Genomic DNA, 19,862 nt, shown 5'->3' on the forward strand with positions numbered 1-19,862 from the left:
AATATGGCGCTGGTTGCTTGAATGACAGAGCTCGCCCATGTGTCACGCAACTGCTCCCCTTCCGCAAAATTTGACAGCGTGTCGTATACGCTGAGGTACGACCGCCCACCATACTCAAAGATATCAATGACAACTTTGTGCGACGGCATCTCGGCAGCCGGGCGCATCATTAAATGTTCTTGCTGCTGAGTATACGCGTACTTCTTGCACACTGCACATTTCTGCACGAATGCATCAATGTCGGCGTTAATGCCAGGCCAAAATACAAGTCGCCTTGCACTTTATTTGCATTTGTTGATGCCCATGTGTCTTTTGGTGAATTCTTTCTAAAGTGTCTTTCCTAAACTCTTGGGAATTACCACTTTACATCCTTTCAAGAGCACACCTTTCACCTGCGTCAGCACTGTAGAGAATAGCCTCAGCTGTCCCTCTATGCGTAGCCCATGTTCCAAACTGTGCCGCACCGATTAATTATACGAGTCCCGACTCGTTTTTGTTGCTAGTTGTTTCCCCGCAGGGTGCACCTTGTGTACTCAAGGTGTTTTGGTGAGTAGCGCCACCACGGTCCCGAGCTCCGCAGGGGTGCCTACTGCTGTAGGCACTTGGTGTCTTGCAACACCACGGACCCGAGCACATGTGGGTTGCACCCACCCACGTCCCGGCTGTGCGTGGCTTTGCCGTGTCCGGGGAAAAGGGGAACCTGGTGGCTGAGCCAAAGTAGGGGTTGTTTTGGACCTTTACGGCCCCCCAGCAGCGGCAACACGCAACTTCGTCCCCCGCTTCTCGCAGACGGTACCCCCGGTCTGACCCGCCCGGGGGGATTCAGCCAGTCGCCTATTCCTGTCCTCCTCTCAGCTCTTTCTATTTCCTATTTCCTTTCGTAACACTGTCCGGTCATCTCATTTCTTCCTTATTTCTAAGCTTTTCCAGGCGGCGAGGGTTAATCCTGTGCAAAGACGTCACTCTCGATCCCGAGCATAGGATTATAGTGGCAAGGTACGGCTAGCGTGTTAAGTCACGTTCCCTTATTGGGCTCGGTGGTGGGCGGCCGGCCTTGCTACCGAATGTACACCATGTATTTATGGCTTCTTTTTCCACCCCAAGAAAAACTGATCGGTCCCTGAAAAGGGGCCGCACCGAAGCACTTAGCAGCAGAGCAGCTTCACCTGTCGAAACCTTTAACAAATACCTTGTGGTACACTCCGAAGAAGAGAATGTACCCGTAGCAAAAAAATCGGTGTTCCTCATTGCAAAATGCCTCGAGAACATCGTTGGAAAAGACTACCACGCAAAAAAATTTGCCTCAGGTGACCTGCTGGTAGAAGTACAAAGAAAAAACCAAAGTGAAAACCTCCTAAAACAGGACACCTTGGCTCAACTCAAAGTAACGGTCACGCCACATTGTAGCCTAAACACAACGCAAGGCGTCATCTCTGAACGAGAACTACTTCATGAAAATGAAGACGATCTCCTCGAAGGGCTCAAAGACCAAGGCGTAACAGCTGTGCGGAGGATAACTATACGTCGCACAGGTGAGAACATCAGAAATAAGCACATTGTTTTGACTTTCAACCGTCCAAAACTTCCCGAATCGGTCCATGCTGCATTTATGTCCTGTCCAGTGCGTCCATACATACCTAATCCGCGAAGGTGCTTCAAGTGCCAGAAGTATGGCCATGGAACTCTGTCGTGCCGTGGCTGATCCATCTGTGCTCACTGCGCAAGCACTGACCACGCCAGTGATGATTGGAGCAAGCAACAAGTTAAATGCCCAAACTGCAATGGACCACACTCTGCCTTCTCACGTGCATGTCCATCATACAAAAAAAAGAAATAATCCAACTGAAAGTCACTGAGAACCTAACGTTCCCACAGGCACGCCTGAAGCATGCCTTGCTTTCGGGCAAAAGTTACGCAGACGCAGCTCGCTGGGGGGTAGGGCGTCGTCTGGTAGATGCGGGCACCCAGTACAGCGAGGCTGACCTGATCCCGTCGCAGCCCCCAACTCAGCAGCAGAAAGTCTCTACCGTGGCTTCTGCTGCTGCACTCCGACCTAGTGCTGGGCGAAAGGCCGCCAGCACGACTCCTGTCGCGATGTTGACCTGGCCTCGTCTCAGGCACCTGTGCAACAGCAGAAGACTGCTCCTGTGGCTACTGCTGTTCCAGCTGTGCCCAGTGCTGCGGCTACTAGCACAAAGTCTAGCACAAAGTCTGGTTCTGACTAGCACAAAGTCTGGTTCTGACAATCATTAAACTTCAGAAACCGCGGTTGAAACCATGGATGTCTCTCCAAGTACGTCTGCTCCTGAGGCATCACAGGTGCGCCGCGGTGCCACAGGTCGTGGCAAACCGACCAAACCAAAGGCCAGTAAAGTCGTTGCCCCTCGAAATGACCCCACAACCTAAGCGAACCTGCTCAGAAGGGCCCCGAAACACTGCCTGCTAAAAAGAGGGGAAAAACATGATCCAGAACATGATCCTTTTTTCTCTTTTGCTCATTTTCATGGCTGCTGAAAGTGTTATGTACTAGAATTGGGGGGGTTGTTAAGAAATCTAGACGATATTTATGACATCCTCACCAATCACAAACCACAAATACTGTGTCTCCAAGAAACCCACTTGCGCCCATCACAGACAAACTTCCTAACACAGTACATTGTTTACCGTAAGGACAGACAAACTTGCATCCAGCCGTCTGGTGGTGTGGCAGTAGTACTCCAAAAATCTGTGGCTTGTCAGTACGTCCAGCTACAGACGTCACTCGAAGCTGTAGCTGTCAGAGCCATAGTTTTTGGCAAACTAGTGACAGTTTGCTCGCTCTACATTTCACCGGACTATCGCCTTTCCAACGTCGAATTTGAAAACCTAATCAATAAACTACCTGAACCTTACATCACAACTGGTGATATTAATGCTCACAACCCCATCTGGGGATCTGTGCGAGCCGATCCTCGAGGGCGGCTTATTGAAAGGTTTGTCACGACATCCGGATGGTGCATCCTTATTAAGAAACTCCACACACCACACATACTCAGCAATAGACCTTGCAATTGGCTCTGCAATCTTACTGCCTATGCTTGAATGAAGTATATTTAACAACCGGTATGGCAGTGATCATTTTCCTGCAAAACAAACGCCTGTAAACAATGACTCAAGGTTCAGAACCTCTTGGAACATTTAAATTACAAGCAGCTGACTAGAAAACATACAAAGAACTTTCCAGGCTACCCCCTACAACAATATGCAATTTAGATGTTGAAGCAGCAAGTTCATTGGTTACAGCCCACATTCTTGTGTCTGCTCAGAAAAGCATTCCAGAGACTACTTTTAGAACTCTCCCACAACCCAGACCATGGTGGAATGAGGACTGCGCGCGTGCACGGTCTGAACAGTACAAGGCGTGGGCACTTTTACGGCGCTATCCCATGGCCGACAACCTTCTCAAGTTAAAGCAGGCAAAAACTAAAGGGAATCGTCCGCGACGTATGGCAAAAAACAAAAGTTGGACCAGGTTTATATCATCTATAAATTCTTATACAGATTCTAGGAAAGTCTGGACTACGATAAAGAAGCTAAAAGGATACAAGAGTCATCCTATTCCCCTAGTAAGTAGTGTGGTTAACTCTGTAAAAGATCAAGCAGATGCTCTTGGGAAACACTTTGAACATGTATGCAGTTGTTCATATTATACACAAACTTTTTTACAGCATAAGAAGGCAGATTAGTGTCAGCCCCTTCGTGTGAACCTACGTTCGATTAGGGCACATAATGCTCCATTTACCATGCTTGAATTGATGAGTGCACTCTCGACATGTGGTAAGTCAGCCCCTGGAGCTGACCGAATCAGCTATGACATGATCAGACACCTACACAGTGAAACCCTGCATGCAGTACTCTCTCTCTTTAACAAAATATGGCAAACAGGTCGTTTTCCAAGAACATGGAAAGAGGCTATCGTTGTACCACTTCTAAAAGAAGGAAAAAAATCCTGTCTGGCTGCGAGATATAGACCCATCGCCTTGACGAGTTATGTAAGCTGCTCGAAAAAATGATAAATCGGCGACTATTATACTTTCTCGAGTTTAATGGTCTGGAAGATAAAAATCAGACAGGCTTCAGGTCTCGAAGGTCAACTACAGATAGCCTGGTTGCATTTGAATTATATGTGAAAGACGCCTTCATCCATAAGCAACACTGCCTCTCAATGTTCCTTGACATGGAGAAGGCGTATGATAGAACATGGCGATACGGTATACTGATAGATTTGCAGTCATTTGGCCCTAATGGTAATATGCTCAATGTTATTAAGAATATCTTTCTGATCGCACATTTCGTGTTCGTGTGGGTAACGTGCTGTCTAGAACCTTTGTTCAAGAAAATGGTGTACCCCAGGGGGGAGTGCTGAGCTGCGCACGTTTTCTTGTTAAAATGAGTTCACTAAAAAATGTTCTCCCACGAACTGTCTCATACTCCACTTATGTTGATTACATTCAAGTTAGTTTTAAGTCCTCTAATTTATCGATATGTGAACGCCAAATACAGTTAAGTGTCAACAGACTGGTTACATGGGCTGACAAGAACGGGTTTATGTTTAATGCTGATAAAAGTGCTGTTGTGGTATTTTTCACGCGGCGTTGTGTCCATCCCCCTCCTTGCATTACATTACAAGGTCAGCCCATACCAGTAAAAAATGAACACAAGTTTCTGGGTATTTTACATGACCACAAACTCACACTTATACCGCATATTAAATTTTTAAAAACGAAATGCATGAAAACGATGAACATTTCAAAGGTACTATCGCATCAGTCTTGGGGAACGATCACAAAGTGTCTGCTTTCACTTCTAAATAGCCTAGTAAGGTCAAGAATTGACTATGGATGCATTGTATACCTGTCTGCAACCACAACAGCACTGAAAATGTTGGACCCAGTATACAACTTGGGGCTTCGCTTGGCAACAGGTGCATATCGAACAAGCCCCATTCCATCCCTTCATGTTGAATCTAATCAGTGGTGCTTGGAGTACCAGTGCACTTACACAGCTCTGATGTATGCTGCATAGATTACTTCTATGAAGGAACAAACTTTGAACGCAATTATGAAAAATAACACTAATAATAAACTTTTTGAAAATCGACCATCCATAGCACCACCCTTCCCTTGGGCAGTGTCACGCCTCTCAAAGGACCTACAAGTTCCTCTTGCTGAAGTTTACTGCACCTCCATTCATGAGTTGGTTGCTCCGTGAGACATTTGCCCAATTCAGTGTGACATGTCTTTCAGAGAACTGCAAAAAAAATGTGCCAAACTTTGTTATTACTCAGCCCTTTCTGTCACTTAGGGAAATACAAGGCAGCTGAATTCCACACAGATGCCTCGAAGACTTCTGCAGCGGTGTCTTGTGCTGCAATTGGCCCCATATTCACTTTGTCCAAAACAATGAACAGGAAAACTAGTATATTTTCTGCAGAGGCATATGGTATCCTGCTAGCTTTGAACCACATTCTCCAAAACAAAATTAAGAGCTCAGTTATATACACAGACTCACTGAGTGTTGTTAGAAAGCTTTCATCTCTGAAGGCTAGTAAAAACCCAACTTTTATTGCTGTTCTAAGAGCTCTGTACTCGGCTTATAGTCTCAAGCTTGCTGTCACGGTGTGCTGGGTTTCAGGTGACTGTGGCATTGCTAGAAATGAAGCCGCTGACCAAAGTGCTGCAGCTGCTGCCCTTCGTGAAAGCATAGATATTAAGCTGGTTTCATATGAAGACCTCAAACCTTATGTCAGGAGGAAGCTGCGAGAGCACTGGCAACAACAGTGGAATTAAGAAAGAAGCAACAAATTAAAGGTCATTAAACCTAAAATTGAAAAACCTCCATCTGAGAAACTTGCTAGATCAATAAAAGTGGCCTTCTGCAGACTTAGAATTGGCCACACACACATCACACACACATACCTTTTAACACACGCAAACAAGCCACAGTGCCATCGATGTGGGGGTCAGCTTTCTGTCCTTCATATGCTTATTGAGTGTGACATGTGCATCATTTAAAGGAAACATCATTTTACTGAAGCTTACAATATAACATTCCCTTGCACCCTTCACTATTTTTTTCAGACCATCCAATGTTCCAATACAAAAATGTTTTTGTTACCTAGCAGGTGTAGGCTTTTTAAAATACATACCATATAGACCATAACCTCACCTTTGTTCAGTATGTGTTTTAAAACAGTGGTGGAACATGAGGCTTTACGCCTTAGGTGCTTGCACTCACTGTTTTAATATGACCTTATACACCATTTATCTTAGCATACTCACTATGCTTTTATTATGGCCCTATACACCAACCCCGTGAGTAAAGATTTTTTAAACTAGTGCCTCCTTTAAAAAACTGTCTCATCTCTTTCACCATTGTCATGGCGCTGTTTGCCTTTGTCGGCCTTGCGCTATTAAACCCAAAATCATCATCATCATAATGCTGCTAGTTGTTTTCATGTGTCATCACTGACAAGAGATGAAACGACACTTAACAGCGTGGACTTCCACATCATCGCTCCCGACATCACTGGCATAACTTGAGGTGGGCGCCTGTGACAGCATGTCAGCCAGTAGAAGCTGCTTTCCTGGAACGAATCGCATTTCTGTGCATAGCGCATCAATCGGAGGAAAAATCGTTGCAGGCAGGGCGGCATATAACCAATGGGTTTCAGGGCGATTGCGAGCAAAGGGTGATGGTCGGTCTCTAAGATAACGTTTCGGCCATGCACGAAGTGGTGAAAGCTTTTTCCGCCGTAAATGCAAGCCGTCGCTTCCTTGTCAATTTGCGAATAGCGCTGCTTTGCTTCAGTTAGCACACAGGAGGCATAAGCGACCGGGTTCCATGTGTCATTGTTGCACTGAAGCAGCGCCCTTTTGATACCGTTCTGAGAAGCATCGCACGATACTTTCGTGGCTTTCGTGGTGTCGAACACTCAAAGTACGGGCTGCCTGCTGAGGTCAGCGGAAAGTTGCTTCCACTCGAGCGCGTGGTTTTCACTCCATTTAAACAGTATCTCGCTTCAGCAGGCTTCGCAAGAGAGTTGTCCTTTCGGCTAGTGATGGGAGGTATTCGCCGAAATAATTGGCGACTCCTAGCATTCTTTGGACCGCCGATTTGTCCTTTTGTCCTCCGGCGCAGGCGTCTGGAGCATACATTATATCAAGGAGGGGCTCGGCCTGATGCCGTCTTTGCTGATGACGTCACCGAGATATTCGATCTCCAGTACGCCGATTGTGCATTTGGCCGGGTTAAATGTTAAGCCAGCTTGTTGGGCTGCTCGTAGTGCCGACCTCAGGCGCGCTTCATGCTCTTGCTGAGTTGTGCCCCAGATAAGAACTTCATCAACGTACACCCTGACACCCGGAAAGCCATCAAAAGTTTCTGTTAAGATTTTCCGAAAAACCTCAGAAGTCGATGATATACAAAACGGTAATAGCAAAAAACGGTACCGGCCGAAAGGCGTGGAAAGCGTGCAATTTATAGAAGTTTCTTCATCGAGCGGTATTTGATGGAACCCTGAATTTGCACCTAGTCGAGAGAACAGCGTCGTGCCAGACAACTCAGCTTCTATGTCCTCTCGCCTAGGCATCTCGTAGTGTTCTCGTTTCAGGCATTGACTTATGTTTCTAGGGTTTATGCAAACGCACAGCGTCCCGTGTTTTTTCCCGGCAATTACAGGTGGACCCACCAAGTCCGTTGGTTCGTCGACTTGTGATGATATGGCCCCGCTCCATGCGCTCCAGTTCTTCTTTGAGGGGCTTCTGGAGAGTCAGGGGTACGCGCAGAGTTGGTTGGACCACCGGCACCGTTCCCTTGTTGAGGACCATCTTTTACACGCGTTTGACACAACCCGTACCGGTGAACAAGTGGCGAAAGTCATCTACGATTTCTTCAGAGCTTGTACGAGAGACGGCGTGTACGTGCGGGATCAATCCAAGTTGCTCGCTCGCCTTCAAGCCTAAGATGGCCTGACCCTTGTGTACCACGAAGAAGCCGAGTGCAGTGGTGTGGTCATCCAGCGTAACCTCTGTTCGCGTCATCCCTGCATGTTTGATTACACCGCCAGCGTATAAGCGAAGCACAGCGCAGCTGGGCTTCAGTGCTGGCCTCGGATGCATCCTGCTGAACACCCCGAGGGGCAGTAAATTTGACTTTGATCTTGTGTCAATCTTCAGCGTGATATGGATGCTGTGTACTTGCGCCTGAATGACCCAATCACGTTGACTTGTCACTCTTCTTACCGACACATCGAGCAAATCAAAGTCGTCTTTATGCCTTCCCACCTCGTGAACTTGCGATGCGTTTCTGCAACATATGCCGAAGTGGTTTTTTCGTTGGCATCTTCGCCATGTCCATCCGTATGCAGGGTAGTTTCGTTTAGCGTGCGTGCGTGCGCACTTCTGGCATTTGCGGTTGCCTTGTCGATTTTGACCTTGGCTCTGCTTCGAATTCCGCACAGCGTTTACTTGATTTTGTTGGCTTTCCCATACGCCTCGGTGCGCCGCTGTTGCCTGCGCTAACTTGCAAACTTGCTCTGCCTTATCTAGGGTCAAATTGTTGTCACTGAGCAGCTTTTCTCGGGTTTTATCATCGCCTATTCCAAAAACGAGCTGATCCCTGATCATGGAATCTGTTGCACTCACGAGCTTGTTTTTTCAAGTCTCGCAGGAAGTGTTCCAGGGGCTTACCTGGGCCTTGACTCATATTCCGAAAGACGTAGCGCTCGTGTACTTCGCTGTACTGGGTGGTGCAGTATTCCTCTAACGTCACCACAACCGTTCCGTAAACCTCTCTGCTCTCACTGTCGGTGAACGCGAAGGTGTTGAAAACTTCCAGCGCTTCTTCACCGGCGACACTCAGGAGTAAAGCTGCCTTCCTCTTCGCCGATTGAGGTTTTTCGGGTGGGTCGGATGCGGTCAAGAAAAGTTCAAACCTCTAAATGTACAGCTTCCAGTTCTTGTCTGTGTCTCCTGACATGCGCAGCGGGTCTGTTGGCTTGGGGAAGTCCATGGCTGTTCCCGTAGTCGCGGTCCTTTGGTGAAGTCGTGGGTTTGACTGGCCACTTCTGACACCATGTATGGCTAGCGCGATCGAACGAGGCATGACGCAGGGGTGCGATGGGAAGAATTCCGCATCTTTATTGTAGCAGAGTTTATAAACCGAGCGAGACAAGAAAGGGTGCTAACACTCGCCGCACTACCGCATCAAAGGGGGCGCGTTTGATACGAGGCGCATGCTGCGCAAGATATGATACACATATTGTAAATGTGGTTATTTTATATTTTTCACATCGTTAGATTTGCTGTCGTGTGAATTGTTTTGGTTTTAACTAACTTAGTTGCCTAAATGTCCTCATTTTATGCTATAGATATGAATCCGCTGCTTATGCCAAGTATGCAATTTTGTGCAAGTGCAGTGCATGACACGGTTTGACATGGCATGGTACCATTTGACATTCATGACATGGTATCATTTTTTTCAATCGTGTTTGTTTTTTTAGCGTTACTTTCTAGGATTGATTATTTTAGACTCGCTTTACTAGGAGAGATGTGTGAGAGGCATATTTTAAAAAACGACAGCCTTTCTTGGGCTACCCTAATCTGTAAATCTCGGACGTATGTATGTGTGTCGGTCTGTTGCTCGATACAGCCGTCTGAAGTTAATACTTCTACCACAAGGTTTCATCATCATCATCACCATCACCAGCCTATCTACGCCCACTGCAGGGCAAAGGCCTCTCCCATTATTCTCCAATTATCTCGGTCCTGTGCCAACTGTGACCAATTAATCCCCGCAAACTTCTTGATCTCATCTGCCCTTCCAGTTTTCTGCCGCCCCCTGCAACGCTTGCCTTCTCTAGGGATCCACTCTGTTACCCTTAATGGCCAGCGGTTATCTTGCCTTCGCCTTACATGCCCTGCACACGTCCATTTCTTCTTAATTTTTACTAATATGTCTTTAACACGAGTTTGCTCCCTGACCCACTCCGCTCTCTTCTTGTCCCTTAATGTTACACCTATCATTTTCCGCTCCATTACACGCTGAGTCGTTCTCAATTTATGTTGAACCCTCTTAGTGAGCCTCCAAGTTTCTGCTCCGTAGGTGAGTACCGGTAAGATTCAGCTGTCATACACTTTCTTCTTCAGCGACAATGGTAGGCTGCTATTTATTATCTGAGAATATCTGCCATATGCACCCCACCCCATTCTGATCCTTCAAATTATCTCTGCCTCGTGGTTGGGATCTGGGGTCACAACTTGGCCTAAGTAGATATATTCGCTTACCACTTCCTCTGCCTCGCCACCTATCTCAAACTGCTGTGCTATCCCGAGGTGATTGATTATTACTTTAGTTTTCTGCATATTATTTTCAGGCCCACGGTTCTACTCGGTTCGCCCAGTGCGGAAAGCATGCTTTGCAATTCGTCCCCCGAGTTACTTAGCAGGGCAACGTCATCAGCAAATCTGAGGTTACTGAGGTATTCTCCATTAACCCTTACTCCCACCTGTTCCCAATCCAGCGTTTTAAATACTTCTTGTAAGCATGCTGTGAATACATTGGAGAGATTGTGTCTCCTTGTCTGACACCCTTCCTTATACGTATTTTACTGCTCTCCCTATGGAGATTGATGGTAGCTGTAGACCCATTGCAGATATCCTCTAGTATTCTTACGTAATGCTCATCTACCCCCTGGTTCCGTAATGCCTGAATGATGGCTAGGGTTTCGACCGAGTGAAATGCTTTCTCATAATCTATGAAGGGTATATATAGAGGTTCGGTATACTCTGCGCACTTTTCTATCACCTGATTGATCGTGTGTATATGGTCCAGTGATGAATAACATTTACGGAGCCCTGCTTCTTCTTTAGGTTGACTGAAATATAATGTTGCAAAGATTCGGTTACCGATTACCTTTGTAAATAACTTGTAGACGACTGACAGTAGGCTGATCGGCCTAGAATTTTTCAAGTCTTTCATGTCGCCTTTCTTATGAATTAAGATGATGTTCGCGCTCTTCCAAGATTCCGGTACAATTGCGGTCATTAGGCATTGCGTATACAGGTTTGCCAGTTTTTCAAGTACAATTTCACCATCATATTTTAAGAGGTATGCTGTTATCTGATCCTCACCAGGTGCTTTGCCCCCTTTCATTTCTTTCAAAGCCTTCCTTACTTCTTCGGTCGTTACTGGTGGGATGTCTATCTCCTCTGAACTACTGTCTCGTTCGGCATTGTCCTGTATGTCCCGGCTGCTGTACAGATCCCTATAGAGCCCCTCGGCCACTGTGACTATTTTATCCCTATTTTAGCCACTGTGACTATTTTAACAGCGTATTCCATCCTCTCCATATTATACTTCCGTATGTCAGCTGTCTTACGCTTATTGATTAACTTCGAGAGCTCAGATGGTTCTATTCTGTCAGCTGCGGTACAGATTCTCATGATTTGCCGTTTCCTGATTAGATCTTTCGTCTCCTGTGAAGGTTTACCAGTATCCTGTCTAGCCATAGTGCCCCCGACTTCTACTGCACACTCTGTGATAACGCGTGTAAGGTTGTCGCTGGCTTCCTGTGTCGTAAGCTCGGCTTCCTCGTTAAGGGCGGAATATCGGTTCTGCAGAGCGATCCTGAATTCTTCTACTTTACGTCTTACGGTTAGCTCATTTATCGGCTTCTTTTGTATTAACTTGTTGCGGTCCCTCTTCAAATCTAGCCTAATTCGAGATCTTACCATACGGTGGTCACTACACCTTACCCTTCCGAACACTTCCACATCCTGCACGACGCCAGGATTATCGCATAATATGAGGTCTATTTCATTTTTGTGCTCCCCATTCGGGCTCCTCCAGGTCTACTTCCGACTTTCCCGTTTACAGAAGAAGGTATTCATTATGCATAGGTTATTCTGTTCTGCAAACTGAACTAGTATGTCCCCCCTGCTATTTTTTCAGCCCAGACCATAGTTCCCAACTGCCTTGTCTCCAGCCTGATTCTTGCCTACTTTAGCATTGAGGTCCCCCATAACTACGGTATGCTGTGTTTTTATTTTAGCCATTGCCGATTCCACATCTTCATAGAAGCGTTGGACTACTTGGTCGTCGTGGCTGGAAGTGGGCGCGTGGCCCTGCACCACCTTGAGCTTGTGCCTCTTATTGAGCCTAATTACAAGACCTGCTGCCCTTTCGTTAATGCTATAGTATTCGTCTATGATGCCAGCAATGCTTTTATTGACTAGAAATCCCACTCCCAGCTCTCTTCTGTACTCTTGACCCCAGTAACATAGGACTTGTCCATTTCTCAGCACCATAAAGGCTTCGCCTGCCCTCCTAACCTCGCTAAGCCCTATTACATCCCATTCAATGCCCTCTAATTCGTCAAACAACACCTCGAGACTTGCTTCGCTAGATAAGGTTCGAGCGTTAAACGTTGCCAGGTTCACATTCCATTGGCGGCCTGTCCGGATCCAGGGATTCTTAGCACCCTCTGCTGCGTCACAGGTCTGACCGCCGCCGTGGTCAGTTGCTTCGCAGCCGCTGGGGACTGAGGGCGGAGGGTTAATTGGCGTATTCATGGGAGGTTGTGGCCGTTACTACACCAGGGTGGCCAATCCTGCTCTGGTGAGAGAGTGCATTACCGGCAATGGTCGCCGGGGTCAGGCCGCACCCCAAGCCCCTTTGTGCAATTCCATCAATACGCGGATTTTTTTTTAATCCGGTGGGAATTGTCCGGCACCGGGATTGGAGCCACGGTCCTTCTGCACGCGAGGCGGGTGTTCTACCTCTACGCCATCGCTGCACCACAAGGTTTATACAGGCAAAACTATTCCAAACCAGTATTCCTGGGAATAGATGTCATACCTGTAAGAATTGCTACGGAAAAAGAAAACATCAGTAATATTCGCTGCCAGATAACAATACTTAGATTTATTTGCACTGGTCATTTGAATAAAAATACATGGTTTCTAGATTCTTCCTACCGAAAGTAAAGAGCGCGCCAGAAAAAATTCTTGGATTAAAAAAAATTACGCCCACCTCCCCTCGCGGGAACCCCGGTGTGATGCAACGCTGAAGGGGGTTCCATTGGGTGTTTCCGTTGGGTCGTTTAGTTGAATTGCGTGAAAGGCGTAGTGAGCGTAAATTGCGTTTTATTAAATCGTTGGGTTCCACGCGAGGGGATTCAGGCGTAATTTTGAGCATAATTAGAGACGTTGTTGCTGTTGTCGTTTAGACGGAGGCCTTATTACTCACAAGAACGATGCTTTATGGTACGGAAAATGCCCGTTAGAGGTTCGCGTAGCATGGGCGCGATCAAGTCTTTGTGATCAGGACACACCAAGTCCATACACAACCCACGGACGGGAGAGCAAGCGCATGCGCGGGCGACTGTCGACTGAGAGACGGGCCGGAGCGCAGGACTCCGCTTATATGCGCAGCGCACCCAAAGGAGAGGAGACCGTGGAGAGAGAGAGTACTGCACATGCGCACAGCGCGCAGCGCCGTGAGCAGCGCCGCCCTCCGGCGGAGTGAGAGTGCACTGCGACACGCTCCCGCAGATGTTGGGCGAGAGTGTTCGCTATCGGAGAGAGGAGAGGGGGTGAGTGGAGGACATACGCAAATGTGCGGACCCGGACGACGACGACGGACGCAGGACAGGGCCGCCGGCAAGACATGCTCCTCTCAGCGTCACATCTAATAAAAACATATCACGCGATGAGCCTATACCTCGTATCGGCATTCCAACTTCAACAGTAACAAAGTTTCTCTAGATGGAGAGAGCATTGATTGATTGTAGGGTTTAACGCGCCGGCGCAACGCAGGCGATGAGGCGCGCCGTAGTGGAGGGCTCCGGATTAATTTTTACCACCTGGGGATCTTTACGTGCGCCGAAATCTCGTACACACGGGCGTTTTTGCTTTTCGCATCCATAATAAAAGCGGTCGCCGCGGCCAGGAATCGAACACAGGCCTCGTGCTCAGCATCGCAACGCCTTAGCCACTGCGCCACCGCGGCTGGTAGATGGAGAGAGCAGTGGATTGCGTGAATTTTTAATCAAAGGAAAATCTCCGGGCTTATGGTGTGAAGAGCGAAACCGCAGGGGAAGGACGCCACACATGAATGGGGTAACAGAACAGTTGAATTTACGCGGCATGGATGGCAAAAGACTATCGTATCTCGGCCACATTTACCAGACATGCGGTCGATTGTTTGGTTTTGTCAGTGTTTTTTTGTAACATTTAAATTTGTTTTTTCTACATTCTTGGTTTTTCAAAATTCCATTCTATCAATTATCTTCATCCTTGTCATTATACCGCTAGAAGTTTTTACTGCCACCAGTTATGCATATCTGTGAAAATGCAGGGTTGGCCTTTTTTTATTTTTAATGGTGTTTATATATCCCTTCCAAGATTTTTAATTTTATTCTTTGCTTTTGTGGCGAGATGTGTCAAGTGAATGTGTTGGTTTTGGTATTTTCATTTAATAAACATTTTCATAATTTGGGGTTCTGGTTTTTTTTAATTCTGTTTGACCAATTGTTTCTTTAACGCTAAATAACGATTAGGCGTGTCACCACCGCCGATTGTGCAATGTGCAAATGCAAAATGTTACACGTACCTCTCTGTGGAGATACTCGGCAAAGAACGCTGATTATAAAGAAAAGATGAAGGGTAGTGAAATTTGGTAAGGCAGAAGACGGTTAGATGGTGGACTCTGTCCAGATAGTGTAAATTTAATTGCGGCAAGTTCAAGACCTAGGGAACAACAATTCTTTCTAGGGAAAAATTGTCAACCCATCAGCCATACGGCAACAACTGTGTAAGCCCTTCACTTGGAGGTGGTGGCATTTAAACATTTTTCTACCACTTTGTTTCTCTGATCACCATGCCCGAATGTGACATCAAAATATTGAAGTTCCCGAGTCCTCGCGGGCTGGATCGTTTTCGTTGTTCGGATTTAATTTGTTGGTTAAGAAAGACTCAGGGACTTCTTGGTTCTTTGTAATTGTATAGCCACTTTGGTCTAGTTTTGGTGCGCAATTTTTGTAAACAGTAATGCAAAAGGTTAATCCTCAGCATTAGCCCTGCTCTTTACTTATTCGATGATGGCAGGCCGTAGCAGCTGTGAACGCTATGGAATTTAGCTATAGAAAAATAACAGAAGAAGCTGCAGCAGGGTTTGTAGTTGGGCAAGTTGGTACTTAACTTTAACAAAACAGCGCGAAGCACGGGACAAAGGGAAGATGAAGACAACACAAGCGCTGACTATCAACTGTTTATTTGAAAGCAAAGAACGAAATATATAGGCGAAATGTTATCAAAGAGTAGCCGCGCGCATGATGAATGAATGAATTAGGCTATTTGCTAACAGAGGGAAAGTCACAATCAATGGAAGACGCTATCTTGACAAGTATAATTTTTCTTTTTCCAGGAGAGCTACTGAAGGGGTGCTTACACACGCGGTTCCTCTTTTGTGTATCGCAAACGCTTCACAAATTTCGCGCGTGCGCTGACCCTTGTATCTTCGTAAGATACTACATTTGTCGAACTGTGGTGTACATCGGCAGGCCTTGACGTGTTGGGCAAGCATGCTGCGCGTGCCGGTCTTCAGTGTGTTGGCATGCTCCCTTAACCTGTCGTTGATGCACCGCCCGGTATTAGAAAGCCGCAAGAAAATAGCAGTAATTCCATACATTCATTGTGTCAGCCACAAACTCACAAAGATAGTAGGACGGTCGGGGGTACAGCTGCTGTTTTCTGCCCCCAACAAATTGGGCGGGCTCTGCAGGAGAGTGAAGGTAGATCAAGCAGCGGAGAAAGGATGCCAGATAAATCACACCAAGCCCTTTGTCGAATGCCAGGAAGCGGTGGTGTACGAGATCCCCTTGGTGCCTTGTGGCAAGTCATACGTGAGACAAACCGGGCGGTGCATCAACGACAGGTTAAGGGAGCATGCCAACACACTGAAGACTGGCAGGGGCAGCATGCTTGCCCAACACGTCAAGGCCTGCCGATGTACACCACAGTTCGACAAATGTAGTATCTTACGAAGATACAAGGGTCAGCGCACGCGCGAAATTTGTGAAGCGTTGCGATACACAAAAGAGGAACCGCGTGTGTAAGCACCCCTTCAGTAGCTCTCTTGGAAAAAGAAAAATCATACTTGTCAAGATAGCGTCTTCCATTGATTGTGACTTTCCCTCTGTTAGCAAATAGCCTAATTCATTCATTGATCATGCGCACGGCTACTCTTTGATAACATTTCGCCTATATATTTCGTTCTTTGCTTTCAAATAAACAGTTGATAGTCAGCGCTTGTGTTGTCTTCATCTTCTCTTTGTCCCGTGCTTCGCGCTGTTTTGTTAAAAAAACAGAAGAAGCTGTTGAATTATTTTATTAAACGAGATATAGAGGTATGAACAGGGTTTTAACTATGATAAAATTTGTTAGCCTCTTAAGGGGCCTCAAGTATTCAGCAGAAGGAGGCTGAGAGTGGTATGAAGAACGTCAATCACCTTCTATCCTGTTTTAAAGCCACGCCATACCCTTGCAGCTGGTCGATGGCTTGTCACGTCCGCTACATCACCGCTGAAACTTGCTTGCGACAACAGAGGCCGTCTGTAAGGTATTCGGGGCGACTTGGTGCGTGATGCATTGACTCAGGTCCCACTGACGCAGGACAATTCAACAGTAGCTGGTGCAAACAGGGGTACGTCCAACGGAGGTACATGGGTGACTTAATCCTCTACTGCAATATTTCTCAATGAAGGGGTATGCCAAGGACCTCTATAAGAGTGAAAAAAGGGATTGGGGAACCCATGATAAGTGATAGAGAATCCATGATAAATGATGTTGATTCGCGTTCAAATGCACAATTTCCACTTTCAGTAAACTCGCCCACGTACTTTTTCGAAGGCCGCCTTCGGAGCCGATGATTATGATATTGTCAAGCAGTTTACTCTTTCAGCAATAGTCACCAACCGATGCCGAGCATTACAAACAGATCTTGAATTAGGGCTAGTTGGTATTTGACTCGAAACATTGCTGGCGCTGAGCGGGACAAGGCCAAATATATGCAAAAAACCGTGGTGCTCTTCCCTCGTTTGTGCTGTTTTTCGTCCCTGTCCCGCTGAACACTAGCAATGTTTCGAGCATTTTGTGTGTTTGGTTTTTTTTTGCCTGGAGAGTGCTGTGCGAAAAAAATCACGCATATCAACGAAGTGAATGATGACGAGTGCGGGAAGCACTGGGGATCGTTGTTACTTTAAATCACCAGTGCCATTACCCATGCGTGCAAGTAAATGAAGGGCAACGCGTGTGTACCGTATATACAATTCCAATGCAATCCAATCAGATATAATTCAATTTATTCCAATCAAGTTAAATGCAATTACATGCTTTTCGCGCACGCGCAACACTGTGCACATGGACGCCAAAGGGCAAGCCACAGACAAAGCGAGGTCCTAAGGTGCTCCGCCCCTAAAAATTCTGCGCTATCTCTACTAACATAAAACCTGGGGACGGGCTAGCATGCAGTGTGCTCCGCCATTTCTATACCAAAATCGCTGATAATGTGCGATGAGAAACAGAAAACGACTTTTTTTCAAAAATATACATCTGTATACATTTATCATATACAATCAGCAATCGCGTAGGTAATGCCAGTGAATATTCATAATGTATTTCTCGGGTTCTCCGCCCTCCTCGTTATGCTCCTGGTGTTGATAAGGGTCCTGCACTTTCATATCGTAGATGGTGCCGAGTTCTCCTAGAGGAATACTGCTTTGTGGTAAAAGTGTCCTGTATTTGAAGCAGGAACCACCCTTGCGCGAGGCGAAAGAAAAGGAGTGTCCGCGTGGGCTTTTAGTACGCATTTCTGCCACGGAAAGGAAAAATTCAAGTGCGAGGCGTTGGAAAACTGGTCTCCCGGCGTGTCGTTGGGTTCTCCCGACTTGACGCGGAGAGCCCGGGGGCCTAAGCCACTTCGCCACTAAAATAAAACCATAAAACTTGTGCAACGCCGAGCAAATAAATGTACAGTAGCAAAGCCACCTTTTATCCGGCCCGGCAAGGTTTGACAAGAAGGACGAAAGGATGGGCGGAAAGTATTCGGGAAGGCTTCGCATACCTCATGAGTTCCCTTGCAGAGAATCTAGATTAAGCGGACCCCGTTTGAGAACCATAACTTCACTGGAACGCATCTGCAGCGCTGAGTCAACGTGGAGCGGGGTGGGGTAAAGCATAAAACTTTTCTTAGTCATCCACTCTCGCAGAGTACAATGGCGGGTAACGTTTTATGTATTCCCAAGGGAGTATCATAAGAGCGCTGGACGGGCGGGGATCCACACGCGTTCTCGCAGTGCTTAGGGTCCGAAATTCCATCGTATCGTAGTGCACAGACTTCGATGCTTGGCAATTACAAAGCTTAAGTCACAGAGGCTGTAAAATGTGTGGATATTGGAGTTCAAGAATACTCCGGTAACTACGAGCTTTAATAGGATTAGACGGAACAGAAAGTTTTGTCAGTGGAGGAATGGGAGCGGTCATTATTCTATGTATCGCGCTTATTCCGTACTTTCTGCGTACTTTTATTTGGATCAAATACAAAATACTATCATAAAAATAAAACGGCGGAAAGCACTAAAAGAGAAATTGGTACAGGAATGCTGGAAAGTAATTACTTTTTAATAAATAAATTTAGCTGTGAGTGCAGCGCAGTGTTTGTAGCCTTGCTCTGGTTTGTAGCCTTGCGCTGGTTGTTTTTTTTTTTCATAGTTAATCCACACCAACTTCCCAACTTGCCATGTTGGTGAAACTTATCACTGGTACCTCATGGCTTACAGTTGCTGAAGTATACAGTGAGCCACTTTAATGCCCGCTTCGCAATTGTGTATTCCTGGAAGGACACTTGGCCTCTATTAGACCATATTTCTGTCTCTGAAGTTATATACACCGTTGTCTATGCACCATATATATAAACCACCTAGGGTACCACCATATGTCGATAAATTGCAGTACACTGATACCTTCTAAAGTAATTTTTCCTGCTATAAAAAATGTACTGCAGAAAAGCTATACGGGAGGAAATGTAAGGATTTTTCTGTTGAAATACAGAGGCCGCAGGGCCTTGTTAGAAATACCTCCAAAGGATTCTGTGTGTTTCTGCGGAATGGAATACACCTGGAAGTTGGAAATTGGCTGCTCTGATAGGAACCTTTGCAATGCTGAACAGACAGTGTCCTAGGGACAATTACACCGCTTTACCTAGAAATATGAAGAACCAAGGCCCATTATTAAACATTTTGGCGAGAGCCGTGTATCGCGTTTTATGTCTTTGGGTTTTCAGTTCTTTATCATCAATTCCAAAGCCACCGATTACAAATATCTACAGCAGTAAAAAAAATAGCAGTGGCTTAGCTCGGCTGTGCCAGGATAAACGTAGCATGAGCTAGGGTTCAGCTGGTTATTCTTAGCTTTCGTGATTGCTTAGAATTAGCCTAAATATCATGCTTTGGGCTGCTTCAATGGCACACGCACATGGTATACGCATAATGTGATGCACATATTTATGAAGCGGCCCTGGCGGATCGTCACAGATCGCCCCAGAGCTAACCTGGTTCCACAGGTGCAGGCGGGTATTGCTGCGACGCACTAGCCATCGGTTCCACACCAAGCCACCCCTCGCGTATTCGTGTGGACTGGGCCGTCACGTGCCGAACGGAGGTCAGTCAAGGCGCTGGGCGCGTGTGGTGTGTGTGAGACGCCCGGCAGTGAGCAACGTTCGGTGCGCCGTGTGACATCACTGCTTGTCACGCACGCGCACTACGG

The 19,862-nt window shown here is 46.5% G+C and overlaps 1 protein-coding gene across 2 annotated transcripts in view; it reads left to right on the forward strand.

Moving 5' to 3' along the window:
• LOC144142082 (uncharacterized) overlaps window positions 1–19,862 on the forward strand; it is a 78,836-nt gene that overhangs the window by 36,553 nt on the left and 22,421 nt on the right. The window lies entirely within an intron of this gene.

Source organism: Haemaphysalis longicornis, unplaced genomic scaffold, assembly GCF_048455015.1.
Source record: "Haemaphysalis longicornis isolate Haplotype H1 unplaced genomic scaffold, Haemaphysalis longicornis Haplotype H1 scaffold_6, whole genome shotgun sequence".
In the NCBI taxonomy this organism is placed as follows: Eukaryota; Metazoa; Arthropoda; class Arachnida; order Ixodida; family Ixodidae; genus Haemaphysalis; species Haemaphysalis longicornis.